Consider the following 16543-nt stretch of genomic DNA (forward strand, 5'->3'; position numbering starts at 1 on the left):
CAAGTCTGCTGCAGCTGTACCCACTATTACCCCTTTTCCCAGGTGTTCTGTCCTAGGAAGTTGGGGGCTTTATTTATAAGTCCCTAATGGGCTGCTGCCTTTTTACAGAGATTCCCTGCCCAGCAAGGACATCCAGTGAGACAGTGCCTGCAGTTGCTGAGCTGTGTTGGACTCTGCCCAGCTTGGATTTTGCAGCAGCTTTGCTTACACCGTGGGGTTGAAACCACCTGTTGGAGCCATAGCAATGGTGGATGCCCCTCCCCCACCAAGCTCAACCGTCCCAGGTTGAGCTCAGACTGCTGTGCTGGCTGCAAGAGTTTCAAACCAGTGGATCTTAGTTTGCTGGTCTCAGTTGGGGTGGGACCCACTGAGCTAGACCACTTGGCTCCCTGGCTTCAGCCCTGTTTCTAGGGGAGTGAACAGTTCTATCTCACTGGAATTCCAGGCACCACTGGGATATGAAAAAGAATTGCTGTATCTAGCTTGGTTTCTGCCCGAATGGCCACCCAGTTTTGTGCTGGAAACCCAGGACCCTGGTGGTTGTGTAGGTACTGGAGGGAATTTCCTGGTCTGCAGGTTGTGAAGACTGCGGGGAAAGCACAGCATCTGGGCTGAAGTGCAGGAATGGCTTCCCTTGGCTAGGAGAGGGAGTTCTTGGGCCCCTTGCACTTCTCCAAGAGGCAACGCCCAACCTTGCTTCGGCTCCCCCTCCTTGGGCTGTACCCACTGTCCAACCAGTCCCAAAGAGATGAACCAGGTACCTCAGCTGGAAATTAGAAATCACCCACCTTCTGCCTTGCTCTTGCTGGGAGCTGTGCACTGGAGTTGTTCCTATTCCACCATCTTGCCCCCATCCCCAACAAGGGGTACTTTCTTAAAGGTTAGTTGTAATGTGGAAGCTGAAATCATAGCAATAAATGTTTTCTATTCTGTCACATTAAAATCCATTGGTTTATCTTCTACTTAGGATAGATCTTTTACTCATGTCTAATTTCATAACATGCCCTGGTCTTTTGGAAAATTGGTTTACTCAGTTATGCAGATGTTCTAAGTGCTGACACATTTCATTATATAACATCAAAACTCACAGTCACTAATATCATCAACTCATTAATATCATCTGTTTCATGACAAAGGTCATTAAGTACCAGGAAGCTATCAGGCTCACAGTGGTGGATATAAGTTTTCAAAAAATTTTTAATTGAAAGCAAAAACTGAGTTATGGGCAACAAATTATGTTAATTGTTTTCTTTGATGTGCCAGACTCAGTTGATTAATTTTCAGGAAAATAAAATATATTCAAGTCTGCCAATACTGAAATCTGAATAGTCATAATCTGTCTTTCAGTCTTTCATGGGAATAAAAATGCTATTCCATGAAAAAAGCACCTAGTGCAGCCTGCAACTCAGTTGTACTTCTGCTTTACCTTTTTTTTTGTTTTTTGTTTTTTGAAACAGAGTCTTGCTCTGTTACTTGGACTGGAGTACAGTGATGCAAAAATAGTTTATTGCAGCCTCAAGCTCCTGGGCTCCAAGCATTCCACCTGCCTCACCTTCCTGATTAGCTAGAACTACAGGAATGCACTACCATGCCTGGCTATGTTTTTGTTTTTGTTTTTAGAAATGGGGTCTTCTTACATTGCCCAGGCTGGTCTCAAACTCTTGGCTCAAGTGATCTTCTCACCTTGGCCTCCCAAAGTGCTGGGATTACAGCTGTGAGCCATTGAGCACAATCCTCTCTGTTTCCTCTGCACAACTATTGCACTTTGAAATGCAGCAGAAGTGCTTTATACATACTGTCTGTTTTCATCTGCTTTTATGCTGCTGATAAAGACATAGAGAATGGGAAGAAAAAGAGGTTTAATTGGACTTACAGTTCCACATGGCTGGGGAGGCCTCAGAATCATGGCAGGAGGGGAAAGGCACTTCTTACATGGCAGCGGCAAGAGAATAATGAAGAAGAAATAAAAGCAGAAACCCCTGATAAACCCATCAGATGTCATGAAACTTAATTCACTATCACCAGACTATCATGGGACAGATCAGGCCCATGATTCAATTACTTACCCCTGGGTCCCTCCCACAACATGAGGGAAGTCTTGGAGATACAATTCAAGTTGAGATTTGGGTGGGGACACAGCCAAACCATATCACTATCCATTTCCTCTCATGAGATATTAAAAATACTCAATAGATTTAATAAAATTTTAATTTGTACTGTATTATCAAAGACATTCTTAAGTGAAACTGGCATTTAAAAAAATAAATGTGAGTGTGTGGTGACAAAGGACAGAGTCACAACTAGTATAGTTTGGTGCCACTGCCTTGATTCATGCCAAGGTACCGGCAGTTTAACTCACTATTCCTTTTTCATCATGAATTCAAATATCAGCACCATGAAAAAGGAAACCAACATGTTAATATGCATATGAGAATAGTTTCAACCTCATGGATGCCCCAAGAGGATCTTAGTGACCCTTGAGATTGTGAACCACACTGATTACTGCTAACTGGGAGGCTCCCAGTCTTTCATTCTAACTGGGATGCTCCTAGTCTTTCCAGCCATCTCATAGCTGTGTTCAAACACTCGACTTTGGGGAAAGACACTGGTTTGTTCCCCATGTTTGTAAGGAAACATGAGGAATTTGCAAGGCTCCCTCAGGCCCCTCATGCCCAGCATCATGGTGCAGTCTGTTATTTTTTCCCTTATGCTGTGGTGAAGGTGTCCTGTGAAGGTCCTTATCATAATATAGTCCTGTCAGCTCTGAGATCCCCAGCTTTGTGTATGAGTGGGTTTGTTATCATTAATATCAGAGTTTGGTGGGCCTTTACCCTCTCAGGCACACTTATCAATATCCTAATACTGAACCTAAATCTGCATCTTATTATATTCACACATTGACATAAATCCCATCTTTTGGACTTACAAAGAACAATTTGAATCCCTTTACAGAAAGAGCCCTTTTGATTTTTTCCAAAAGGCTGTCAACCTTCCTGTCACTTCCGTTCGCAAAACCTAAATGCTATGACGGGAATAATATGGACATGGGTTTAAGTTTTGCATAGTCACCTGAACTGTGATGTTGGGAAAATCACTTCATTTCTTTCATTTCTGGTTCATTATCTGTAAAATGGGGATAATAATTCTTAACTCATAAAGTGCTATGGGGATTTCAGTGTTTTAAGGTAAGGTTCCCAGCCCCAGGGCTGCAGACTGGTACCAGTCTGTGACTTGTTAGGAACCAGGCGGCACAGCAGGAGGTGATCCGCATTACCACTGCCTCCTGTCAGATCAGCGGAAGCATTAGATTCTCATAGGAGTGCAAATCCTATTGTGGACTGGCATGTGAGGGATCTAGATTACATGATCCTTATGGGAATCTGACTAATGCCTGATGATCCAAGGTGGAGCAGTTTCCTCCCCAAACCATCCTCTCTCTCTTCCCTCCAAGTCCATGGAAAAATCATCTTCCATCAGACTGGTCCCTGGTGCCAAAAAGATTGGGGACCACTGGCCAGGTGCGGTGGCTCATGCCTGTAATCCCAGCACTTTGAGAGAACATGGCTGGTAGATCACGAGGTCAGGAGATGGAGATCATCCTGGCTAACATGGTGAAATCCCTTCTCTACTAAAAATACAAAAAATTAGCCTGGTGTGGTGGCTTGTGCCGGTAGTCCCAGCTACTTGGGGAGGCTGAGGCAGGAGAATCACTTGAATCCGGTAGTCGGAGGTTGCAGTGAGGTGAGATCACACCACAGCACTCTGGTTTGGTGGCAGAGCGAGACTCCACCTCAAAAAAATTAACAAAGATATCCAGGACTTGAACTCAGACCTGGAACAAGCAAACCTAATAGACATTTACAGAAGTCTCCACCCCAAATCCACAGAATATACGTTCTTCTCAGCATCACATCACACGTACTCTAAAATTGATCACATAACTGGAAGTAAATCACTCCTCAGCAAATGCAAAAGAATGGAAATAATAACAAGCAGTCTCTCAGACCACGTGCAATCAAGTTAGAGCTCAGAATTCAAAAACTAACTCAGAACCACATAGCTTCATGGAAACTGAACAACTTGCTCTTGAATGTTGACTGGATAAACAATGAAATGAAGGCAGAAATAAAGATGTTCTTCGAAACCAACAAGAATGAAGACACAACATACCAGAATCTCTGGGACACATTTAAAGCAGTCTCTAGAGGAAAATATATAGCAATAAGTGCCCACATGAGAAGCAAGGAGAGATCAAAAATTGACACCCTATCTTCAAAATTGAAAGAGCTAGAGAAGCAAGATTAAAAAAGCTCAAAACCAAGCAGAAGACAAGAAATAAGTAAGATCAGAGCAGAACTGAAGGAGATAGAGACACAAAAAATCTTTCAAAAAATTAATAAATCCAGGAGCTGTTTTTGTGAAAAGATCATAGACCACTAGCCAGATTAATAAATAAGAAAACAGAGCATAACCAAATAGATGCAATAAAAAACGATAAAGGTGATATCACCACAGATTCCACAGAAATTCAAAACATCAGAGATTATTACAAACAACTCTATGCACATAAACTAGTAAACCTGGAAGAAATGGATAAATTTCTGGACACTTGCCTCCTCCTAAGCTTAAACCAGGAAGAAGTCGAAACCCTGAATAGACCAATAACAAGGTCTGAAGTTGAGACAGCAATTAAGAGCCTACCACCCAAAATAAGGCCAGATCCAGATGGGTTAACAGCCCAATTCTACCAGACATACAAAGAGGAGCTGGTGCCATTCCTTCTGAAACTATTCCAAACAATCCAAAAAGAGGGAATCCTTCCCAAATCATTTTATGAGACCAACATCATCCTGATACCTAAACCCAACGGAGACTCAGCAAGAAAAGAAAACTTCAGGCCAATATCCATGATGAACATAGATGCAAAAATCTTCAATAAAATACTGGCAAGCCGATTGCAATAGCACATCAAAAAGCTTATCCACCATGATCAAGTAGGATTCATCCCGGGGATGCAAGGCTGGTTCAACATACACAAGTCTATAAACGTAATTCACTGCATAAACCGAACCAAAGACAAAAACCACATGATTATCTCAATTGATGCAGAGAAGGCCTTTGACAAAATTCAACAGCCCTTTATGCTAAAAACCCTCAATACACTAGGTATTGACAGAATGTATCTCAAAATAATAAAAGCTATTTGTGACAAACCAACAGCCAATATCATACTGAATGGGCAAATACTGGAAGCATTCCCTTTGAAATCTGGCACTAGACAAGGATGCCCTATCTCTCCACTCCTATTCAATATAGTACTGGAAGTTCTAGCCAGAGCAGTCAAGTATGAAAAAGAAATAAAGTGTATTCAAATCGGAAAGGAGGGAGTCAAATTGTCTCTATTTGCAGACAACATGATTGTATATCTAGAAGACCCCATTGTCTCAGCCTAAAATTTCCTGAAACTGATAAGCAACTTTAGCAAAGTCTCAGGATACAAAATCAATGTGCAAAAATCACAAGCATTCCTATATATCAATACCAGACTTAAAGAGAGCCAAATCAAGAATGAACTACCATTTACAATTGCTAAAAAGAGAATAAAATACCTAGGAATATAACTAACAAGGAACATAAAGGATCTCTTCAAGGAGAACTACAACCACTGCTCAACGAAATAAGAGAGGACACAAACAGATGGAGAAACATTCCATGTTCATGGTTAGGAAGAATCAATATTGTGAAAATGGCCGTACTGCCCAAAGTAGTTTACAGAATCAATGCTATCCCCATCAAGCTACCAATGACCTTCTTCAAAGAACTGAAGAAAAACACCTTAAACTTCATATGGAACCAAAAGAGAGCCTGCATAGCCAAGTCAATTCTAAGCAAAAAGAACAAAGTGGGAGGCATCACACTACCAGACTTCAAACTATACTACAAGTCTACAGTAATCAAAACAGCATGGTACTGTTACCAAAACAGAGATATAGACCAATAAAACAGAACAGAGGCCTCGGAGGCAACACAACATATCTACAACCATAGGATCTTTGACAAACCTGACAAAAACAAGCAATGGGGAAAGGATTCCCTGTTTAATAAATGGTGTTGGGAAAACTGGCTAGTCATGTGCAGAAACCAGAAGCTGGATTCCTTCCTGACACCTTACACTAAAATTAACTCCAGATGGATTAAAGACCTAACACCATCAAAACCCTACAAGAAAATCTAGGCAAAACCATTCAGGATATAGGCCTAGGCAAGGGCCTCATGACTAAAACACCAAAAGCATTGGCAACAAAAGCCAAAATAGACAATGGGACCTAATCAAACTCCATAGCTTCTGCACAGCAAAAGAAACAGTCATTCGAATGAATTGGCAACCAACAGAATGGGAAAAAAATTTTGCAGTCTACCCATCTGACAAAGGTCTGATATCCAGAATCTACAAAGAACTAAAACAGATTTACAAGAAAAAAAATCAAGCCCATTCAAAAGTGGGCAAAGGATATGAACAGTCACTTTACAAAAGACATACATGAGGCCAACAAACATATGAAAAAATGCCCATCATCACTGGGCATTAGAGAAATGCAAATCAAAACTACATTGAGATACCATCTCACACCAGTTAGAATGGCGATCATTAAAAAATCTGGAGAAAGCAGATGCTGGAGAGGATGTGGAGAAACAGGAATGATTTTACACTGTTGGTGGGAGTGTAAATTAGTTCAACCATTGTGGAAGACAGTGTTGCAATTCCTCAAGGACCTAGAAATAGAAATTCTATTTGACCCTGCAATCCCATTACTGGGTATAGATCCAAAGGATTATAAATCGTTCTACTATAAGGACACATGCACACAAATGTCCATTGCAGCACAGTTTACAATATGTTGCACATATACACCATGGAATATTATGCAGCCACCAAAAACAATGAGTTTGTGTCCTTTGTAGGGACATGGATAAACCTGGAAACCATCATTCTCAGCAAACTGACACAAGAACAGAAAATGAAACACTGCATGTTTTCACTCACAGGCAGGTGTTGAACAATGAGAACACATGGACACAGGGAGGGGAGCATCACACACTGGGGTCTGTCCAGGGGAAATAGGGGAGGGACAGCACAGGGTGGGGAGTTGAGGAGAGACAGCATGGGGAGAAATGCCAGATATAGGTGATGGGGAGGAAGGCAGCAAATCACACTGCCATGTATGTACCTATGCAACAATCTTGCATGTTCTTCACAAGTACCCCAAAACCTAAAATGCAATAAAAAATTTAAAAATTAATAAAATTCTTTATATATTTATGAGCTTTTTTCTATTTTGAGAATATTTTATTTTTATTTTTTTACTTTTTAAACTTTTTTGTTAAAAACTAAGACATAAAAACACAGTCTAGGGCTATGCAATGTCAGGATGATCAATACCCTGACTTCCACCTCTATATCTTGACCCACTGGAAGGTCTTCAGGGGCAATAACAAGCATGGAGCTATCTCCTATGATAAAATGCCTTTTTTTTGAATACCTCCTGAAAGGACCAGAAGGCTATTTTATAGTTAACGTGTTTTATGAGTAGGTGAACACTCTAATATATTGATAAATGGTGACTCACACCTGTAATCACAGCACATTGGGAAACAGAGGAGAAAGGATCACTTGAGCCCAGGAGTTCAAGACCAGCCTGGGCAACATAGCAAGACATTGTCTCTACAAAAAATAAAAATAAAAATAAAAATAGCCAGTCATGGTGGTGTGCTTGTAGTCCTAGCTACTTGGGAGACTGAGACAGGTGAATAGCTTGAGACTAGGAGTTCGAGGTTGCAGTGAGCTATGATTATGCCACTGCACTCCAGCCTGGGTAACAAAGCAAGACCCTGTCTCTAATAAAAATAGTAAAATTTTAAAAAGTTAAAAATTAATGATAAAGAATATAGTATAGCAAATACATAAACCAGTAATATAGTTGTATCAAGTATTATGTATGTTTGTATAATTATATGTGCACTTTTATATGACTCGCAGCAAAGTAAGTTTGTTTATACCAGCACCACCACAAATACGTGAGTAATGCGTTGTGTTATGAAGTTATGATGGCTACAACACTACTGGGTGATAGGAATTTTTCAGTTCTGTTATAATTGTATGAGACCACCTTTTTATTAAATTATGTGATCTATCATTGACTGAAACATCACTATGCAGCACATGACTGTGTTTTGAAAACAGCTATATCTTGAATTATCAAGGAAAACTTTAATAACACTGAAATGTATAGAAAATAGGCTGTGGAGTAAATTACACTATTCTTTTACATCCTCTGCAACAGAGGATGTTTCTCCTTTGTGTCAAGAAACCTCTGCAGTATTTGCAACAATAATTTGTAGGTTGACTGTGTAGCTGAAAATTGTCACTAGGGGGCAGCCTATCACTGAAATGTGGGATGATACTTCCTGCATCATCTGATTTCCATAAGAAACTGGCCCGGGGAGTCACACGTTCTCGGCACAGCTTCTACAGGAAAATTGATGCATCTATAAATGTTGAATCAGCACAGTCACTCGGTGGTGAGCAAAGGAAGGAAAAAGGCTTGCGTAACATTAAAAGCCCCGCATAAATCAGTGGTTAGGCATACAAATGTTGTGTGCTTTGATCACAAAACCTTTATGATGCATGTATGCTGAGTAGGAGATTATGGGCTACTGTCAGGTTTTAAAAAAGAGTCATAGTTTAACTTTTGTTATTCTCTCTCTCTCTCTCTCTCTCTCTCTCTCTCTCTCTCTCTCTCGTTCTCTCTTTCTCTCTGAATTAAAAGCCACTGTGCGAGTGAACATTTTACAATTGGGAAGGAATATGAAACAAGTAGAAATTGATTAATTCCTTAAGCTCTTAAACCCTAGATTTAAGCTGAGCAGAATGCTATGGCCAGGCAGTTCCTCCTCTGCTTGGTGACTTTTGCTTGATCCTATATTTTCGTCTATTGTTTTTCCTCTTTGCTGCTCTTTGTCTTGCATTTTATATTCCTCAAGTGATCTTACCTAACAAAATCAACAGCCCCAGCTCTGAGGAGAGTTGTTGCATTGTTTTTTTTAACAAGGCTCCGAATGGTCTCAGAACATTGCACAGAGGCAATATTTGAAATGGGATCCTGCCCAGTTCTCCTGTGAACAGCAGTGCTGTTGGATGCTAACGAATCTATGATCATAAAAGGTCTCTGAGAACCGTAAAATCTCTGAGTGACTGGTGTGACCTTGTGTAGTCTGGGAACTGGGACAGAGCTGAGGGTAGCCTGACACACTATCACCCCAGGCACGTGTGCAAGCATAAGGTGGCCCTGGGGTGCATGTAGAAACTTGGGGCCAGACCCAAAGCCTGTGATGCAAATGGAGCTTTAAAATGAAAAAAGAAATCTATTAGACTGGAGGTAATAGAAATCCACAGAAACTTAGGCCTATAGAATTAGCAGTTATCCATTAAGGCAGAGGCTAGAATATGTGGCAGTAGTAGACATGACTGGGTGTGGGTTCTCTAGCCAGACTAGGGCTTGAATCCTAGCTCCGTCTCCTGCTACCTGGATGACACTGGGTAAGTTACTTAACATCTCCTTGCTTTAGGTTCCTCCTCTATAAAATGAGTACTTGAAATACTGCCTGGCACATAATGAATTCAGTGAAGGTTAGCTACTATTATTAATGATACAGAGATGAGAGAAAGAGAGTTAATAAAAATCTCAGTTCCCTCATCTGTGAAATGGGATAATAGTAGAATCTACTTTATAGATTATAGAAGTATGGGAAGAATTATAGAGTCATCATAAAAATTACAGAGATGGTGGCCAGGTATGATGGCTCACGCCTGTAATCCAAGCAGTTTGGGAGGCCGAGGCAGGTGGATCACCTAAGGTCAGGAATTCAAGACCAGCCTGTGATGAAACCCTGTCCCTACTAAAAATAAAAATTAGCTGGTCGTGGTGGTGCACACCTGTAATCCCAGCTACTAGGGAGGCTGGGGCAAGAGAATCACTTGAACCCCGGAAGCAGAGATTGCAGTGAGCTGAGATTGCATCATTGCACTCCAGCCTGGGCACAAGAGCAAAACTCCATCTCAAAAAAAGAAAAAAAGAAAAAAAAATTATAAAGATGTTAATAAGAATTACATAAGCTGTTATATAGGAAGTATTTAGACTAGTACCTGGCCAATAGTAAATGCTCAGTAAATGTTAATTATTATTATTGTTACTGTTATGAGAAAACCTGAATGGAGATAATGCTACTTTCCACTGTAAAGGACTAAAAAGGGTTGTGAGGAATTAATGTTTTCAGTGCCTCATAAATATCCAGGATGCTCCATAAATGTCTACTCTTTTAATTACTTAGCTTGAGAATTCTGTTGCTGAGGTTGTTCAATATCCATGAAACCTAATTTCAGCAATGGAAGCCTAGAGTTTAAGAGCATTAGTCCCACAAAGCAGTGGGTCAACTGTTCTATGTCCTGGAATCTCTTGGATAATCTGAAGATATCTATGGATTCTGATCCCAGAGAAAACATACACCTGTTCACAATTCCATATACACATTCAGGAGTCTTTAAGCATATCTTGAAACCCATCCAGGGATTCTGTAGAAATCAATGGGTCCAGAGCTACAATTTCTATAATAGAAAAATGTAACTAAAAGAATTGATTATTTTTGTTTGTTTGTTTTGAGACAGGGTCTTACTTTGTCACCCAGGCTGGAGTATGGTGGCATGATCTTGGCTCACTGTAACCTCTGCCTCCTGGGCTCAAGGGACCATCCCACCTCAGCCTCTGGAGTAGCTGGGACTGCAGGCGCATACCACCATGTCCAGCTAATTTTTGTACTTTTATTAATAGTAGAAACAGGATTTCACTATATTGGCCAAGCTGGTCTCGAACTCATGGCATCAAGTGATGCCAAGTTCCACCTTGGTCTCCCAAAATGCTGGGATTACAGGCATGAGCCACTGCACTTGGCTGAAAGCATGATTCTTTACAGATTTTATTATCAAAAATAGGGTTGGGGGATGGCCCAAAAGTCAGCACAGTCCCTAAACCAGTGGTTCTCAAACTGCTGGTGATGGAAATTCGATAATAACCTGAGATATTCATTAAAATTAAGATCCTTGGGCTGTTTCATTAGACATTTTAGGTTAGTAGGTCTTTGGAGTGGCATAGCCCAGAAAATCAAATTTTAGCATGCATCCTATTAATTTTTATGCAGAAGGCCCTTGAAACACACTTTGAAAACTGTTAACTTAGCTTTGGAAAAACTTAAACCAGGTCTTATAGCCACTGGTTCTTAGTAAAGTAGAATTACAAAAGAAAATAGATAGAAATCATGTCCCTCTTAAAGCTCAGTATACCATTCATCTAAACAAAGTACCCAGCAAGCATGAAGAAGAGGAGTGAAACTGCAGCTCTCCGGAAGGGCCTGGTAGGACTGGGGAATAATTTTCTCAAAAATAAGTTTTGCCTGAGAGACATAAGTTATACTACCGAAAGATTAGATGACAGGAGGCATTTTGATCCAAATACCAATCTTATTACTAACGTAGCTGTCTACCTTTGCGCTAATGGAGTCAGCATGTACTCTGTTATTTCATTTATAACTCACTTATTCCCCAACCCTTATCTGCTGGTTATGACTGCTTTTCTCAGCCAGGTGGGAAACTTGAGGGCAGGAACTGTATTTGGTTATTTATCTCTATCCCTGGTATAGGGCTTAGTAGATATTGTTTCATAGACTCAATAACTGTTTAATTAACTTACTACATAAGATGGTGAAAGGCAATAATATGGACCCTGTGGTTGTAAATCAACATGCTTTTGGCCTCAGCAATGTAGAAGGGCTTTTTGGTAAAGTGAACAACTCAAACTCATTTTGATCACATCCTTTATCAGAGGTTTCCTCTCCCAGCACACAGGTGGAGGATGAAATAAACACCTTGAGGCTTCATTCTCATTTGACCATTCTACACAGTGTTGGGAAACATTCTCCTTACATGGACATGGCTTTTGTGGGGTCACTTTCTCTGGAGTTCTCCTGACTTCTTAAATGTTCCCAAGGTCAGGGTGGTATTACTTCTTTCTCTCTTGTTAAACAAATGACATTGTGAATGGTGAACTCCATATAGATCAAGAGCCAAGGACATGTTGTCTTCTGACCCTCTGAAGCAAGTGTGGGACAATGACCTTCAGGGTGACTACAGAAACCTAGACAGTGCCTGCAGACTCAAAACCATCAGCCTCCAGAAAAATGAGGTTTTCAGGGGCTCAGAGTTATGATCAGCGATTTACCTCAGTAAACCAGAGTATGTGGCTCTGAAAACAATTGATATCGTAGATATCATTTATAGCTAAACTGTTGTTTTAATACAAGAAGGCCATGTGTAAAGAATTCTCAAGTATGTAGTACTGGGCCATGTTTGGAATTACCATCAGCCTCATTACTTCTGAGCTTCAAATTAAATTCTCTGCTTTTACCTGAATGCAGTTGCCTAAGGGCTTATAAAAAATATTTTTTTTTTCTTGGTGGCCATTTCATAAATGGGCTTTAAAAAGTCTGAAGTCTTAGGAATGTTGCACAGAAATGTAGGCAAACAGAAAGGCAAAGTAACATAAGGCGATGTTTTAGGCAAATATATGGTAACATAAGGAAAGCTGAAAAATGAACATTGGTGCTACCTGGCAGTGCACATCCTGTGTTTCATTAAGCCCCAAACATCTGAAAATCATTTTCTGGAATTCATTGCCTTTAACTCCCAGAAGAATCTGCCTTTAAGTGACAGACAACATTATCCCCATGCCTGTGGAATCTGCTATGAGCATTGAGCAACGAGAAGGGGAGGGATGAGATGGTGCCAGTAATGAGGAAACTCAAGCCATTTTTGAAAAATGAGCAGAGATCAGATGAGCTTTTACTGGCAAGAATTGAGGAATCTTTTTGAAAATATGGCTCTGCATCATAATAATCTCAAGGGAAGCCAAAGTGTTTTTAAACAAAAGAACACAAGTAAAATCTTGCAAAGATAACACATACAAGCCTCCCCAGATATTCACTGGTATTTTTTTTGACACTAATAAACCACTGAAGATGCTTGAAGCAGGCTAATCAAATTGAATGGAAGGATATTTTCTGAAGTTAGTTGTAGGAGTGATGAGAGGTGAGACTTCAGCCAGGTGCTCTTGGTGAATTCTAATTCCCAGTGTTCAAAACTATCACCAGAAGGAACTGTCTATTGTCCCACCAAAGCTGTGATCATGAAATGCACAAAAATCAATGGGCTTGTAACTGACATTTCTAGCTACTGTTCTTTTCAACCCCTACAATCGCCCCTCAGAATTATAGTTTTAGTGGACAGACTGCTCAATGGAAGACAATAGCACAAGAAATAAAAGCACCTGGCCACATTCATTCATTCACATACTTTTCCAGCTGTGGGCTGGTGACCATTCTATCAGTCAGGCTCCTTCTAGGAAACAAGCACAATCAACTAAGAACAGGATTCCCCAGGTCTGGGGAGAGCTGGAGCCCTGGAAAGAGGGGCTGCTATGGAATGCTGCTATTGTCAGAACTCCAAGTGGGGAGGGTGCAGGGGAAATAGATATCAGTTTCTCCCCTTGCCCTCTGATCTTGGCCAATTAATCCTGTGGGACAAACCCACCTGGAAGTCAGAGGGCAAGACAGCCCAGTGATGTACTAAATTCAAATCAGGCTTCTAGGGCAGAGAGCAAAGTGAAGAGTAGAGCAGAAAATGGATGAGGGCGGCAAGCAAAAACAAATGCAATCATGCTTGTGGAACCAACCAGACAGTGCAGCATGGTGTCTATGTGCTATTTTTTAAAAATCAATTTATAATAAATCAGATATATATCCCTTCCCTTCTCTATAAACCATTATAGTACATCTTCACTAAAAATTCTGCTGAAGAATGTTAAATCATGTGGTGTAAGTTTATTCTAGTTGCTTTACTTCTCTTCTCTCACCATGAGTAGGGCAGAACATATATGAATATATTTTCAGGCATCTCTGTCTACTCTTAGATCTGCTTTAATATAAATTCACCAGTAGCAAAGACTACAAGGTTGTACAATTTGGGCTTTTGCTAGGCAATTAGCATGCTCCCTGTAAACAAAGTTAATGATGCTGGTAAGATCTTGCAACCCAAATTACTCATTCATCCCCCTATGTTAGTATCTCAAAGAGGATTATAATCTTGGACTTTGTATAGGATGTAGGAACTGGGATTTCAAGGCTATTGTGGAGGTAGAAAGCTGGCTGGCTAGAAGAGAAATTAGAGATTCACTCATCTCTTCAACAAATATTTGTGAACCCCTACTTAATGCTAGACACTTTGCTAAGTGCAAGGAACACAAAACTAGAAAATGCTCATGAAGCAGACCAGCACTCCAAGGAATTGCAACTTAATGTGATATGTGCTTTAATAGAGAAGTGAATATAGCTCTGTGGTGCCATGAAGCAGAGTGTCTGGGGAATCAAAGGATTTGCAGAAGAGGTCACAAGTGAACTGGATCTTGAAGAAGGAGTAGTGATATGCTAACAGTAAGGTCTGAACAGGATCATCTTTTAGGGCAGCATGGCTGTGATTGAGATAGGTGCTAGAAGACAAGGTCAGAGAAAAAAAAATCAGTACCACTTGGAAAAGTCTTCATTATCTCCCATATTTTGGAGTTTTTCGAACATTTCATTTAAACATCATACATGGGACTTTTTTTCCCCCACATGGCACATTTTTAATGTTAATTTTTAGTCTTTCCTCATTCAGGAAATAAACACCTTCTATTTTCTTTGGTCATTACAGTTCATCTTCTTCTCTGCTTCATGCAAGTTTTCATCAAAATTTAGTATTAATTTTACTGAGAGTAACTGCTCAATGTTTAGACCTGAGTCTAAACTTAGATTTGGATAAGTCTTTTGCATTATTTTTCCATTGCTTAAGCTACTGTTGTCACCAATTTACTATTGCACAGATTCAGGCAAAGCTGGAATGTAAAGTTTGTTTTCCTTTAGAACATTCTTTACAAATTATAAGCTGATGTTGAAAAACCAGGTAAGGTTTGCTTCTAGGTCTCTTTGACTTTCTCCTCTCTTTAGGGAAGAGGGAAATTATGATGAATGGACAGGTTAAAGTGTGCTTTAAGTCATCACTAGTGGGAGTCACAAAATGGAAATTATAAAGTTTTAAACTTATTGGAAAAGTGTAAAACAATATTTCTCTAACATAATAAAATTCAGCAACTCTGTTCTCTAAAGACTGTCAAGCTAGGGAGGCATTTATTGGGGATTTTTGGAATAAGATCATCTCATGTAGGCAAGAGTTTAAGCAGCTTTTATCACATGATGAGTGTGGGCATGGCTTAGCTTTTCCATACCAGACCATTTCCCAACAATAAAGTCATTGATCAGGTACCAGGATAACAGGATTAACCAGACTCTCCAGCTTGCCTCAGTTACTCATGTATTAATATATAGGACAGAAACTCCCCAAAATGCTACTATTTCTCAGATGATGTCTCAATAATGCTGCTTTAAGTAGATGAGGAAGATGAATACATAATAACCATTCACATTTACATGCCATGTTAGAATTTTTATTTACTTATTGGTGTTATATAAAAAATTACCAACCATGACTGAGCGGGTGGTCAATCTGGGTTGCCTCTATTATGAAATTTCTGTTATGAATGAGTTTGAAAAGATTTGAGGCCTATAATATTTAAACATTTAAAAACACAATAGGTGTGAATACACTGATTGATTTCATTTTAATCCTCAAGTGATTCCATAAATAAGAAGAGTACTTACTTTATTCTCATTTTATAAATGAGGAAAATGAATCCCATAGGGTATAGCTGATTTGGCAAAGGCTGTGGAAGTGAATGAAACAATAGGAAACTGAACTTTCTTTTGTTGACCCCAAGGCCTCATGTTCTCCTTTTGTAAACCTTTGACTGAGGTAACATTCCCGATCCACCAGGAAATGGGCATGAATGCTGAGCTGCTCTTGCAAAGGTCATGTGTTTGCCAGGGTCTAGTCATACACTCTCCGAGCTCTCCTGGTGACCATTTGCCTATAATGGTGAGGTGACTGAAGTTACATTGTGGTCTAAGGTAAAGAAACAGAGAAAGGCCGATGCTCAAACAAGAGAGGAAGCACATGAGCAAAAATCATGCTGGAGAAAATTGTGATCCAGTTTAACAATTCAACACTTCATAAGCATGTGCTGTGTGCCAGGACCACTGCCAGGAGCTATTAATAGAGATGAAAGGCACAATTTCTGCTCTGGAGAAACTCACAGTTTGGAGGGGTAGATAATTAGAAGACAGCGTGACAAATGCAGTATGCAAAGGGTGTTATGGAAGCCCACAGTTAGAAATCTATACTCCAGCTGGAGCTAGGGAATAAAACTGGGGGAGGGAACTAGGAAATGCTTTCCAAAGAGTCAATCTGAGAAGAATCTTAAAGAAGTAGAAGTTAGTCTTGCAAAGG

At 40.1% G+C, this 16543-nt stretch overlaps 1 long non-coding RNA gene across 1 annotated transcript in view; it reads right to left on the reverse strand.

Annotated features, from left to right (window-relative positions):
- Positions 1-217: 217 nt before the first annotated feature.
- Positions 218-16543, reverse strand: part of LOC141584463 (uncharacterized) — a 188064-nt gene continuing 171738 nt past the window's right edge. The window contains exon 3 of the long non-coding RNA XR_012517520.1: positions 218-1927. This is a non-coding gene — a long non-coding RNA (uncharacterized LOC141584463). The remainder of the gene's footprint in view (positions 1928-16543) is intronic.

The sequence above is a fragment of the Saimiri boliviensis genome, chromosome 5 (assembly GCF_048565385.1).
Source record: "Saimiri boliviensis isolate mSaiBol1 chromosome 5, mSaiBol1.pri, whole genome shotgun sequence".
Taxonomy (NCBI): Eukaryota; Metazoa; Chordata; class Mammalia; order Primates; family Cebidae; genus Saimiri; species Saimiri boliviensis.